This window comes from Octopus bimaculoides, chromosome 2, assembly GCF_001194135.2.
Source record: "Octopus bimaculoides isolate UCB-OBI-ISO-001 chromosome 2, ASM119413v2, whole genome shotgun sequence".
Classification (NCBI taxonomy): Eukaryota; Metazoa; Mollusca; class Cephalopoda; order Octopoda; family Octopodidae; genus Octopus; species Octopus bimaculoides.
The window spans coordinates 55,948,500-55,949,012 of NC_068982.1; positions in this window are offsets into that span (position 1 = coordinate 55,948,500).

Here is a 513-nt window from a genome sequence, read left to right on the forward strand (position 1 = left end):
TATATATATATATATATATATATATATATATATAGAGAGAGAGAGAGAGAGCCAGAGAAGTAGGAGGAAGAAAAATACATGTAGATATTTATGTGTGTGTGTGTGTGTGTATATATATATATATCTGTGTATGTGTGTGAGTGTGTATACGTATCTGTATATATAAATGTATGCATGCGAGGAGAAGAGATAGAAACAAAAGAAAAAAAGGATGGAGAGATGTTTGTTTTGATTATTAATATCACTGCGTCGTGCAATGTAATGAGGAAGTAATAGAAAGAACAAAAACAAAGAAGAAAGAAAATCCTTGAAAAAATATAAAAATCACAAAGAAAAAGAAGAAAAATCACGCAAGACTAAAGATTAATAAAGAAAACAAACAAAACTTAGACCAAAACTGAATACCTTCTGTCTGTTTCTGCTTGTACACGAACAACGCACACACACACACGTTTGAATGCATACATACAGCCGTGTATATATATATATATATATATATATATATATATATAT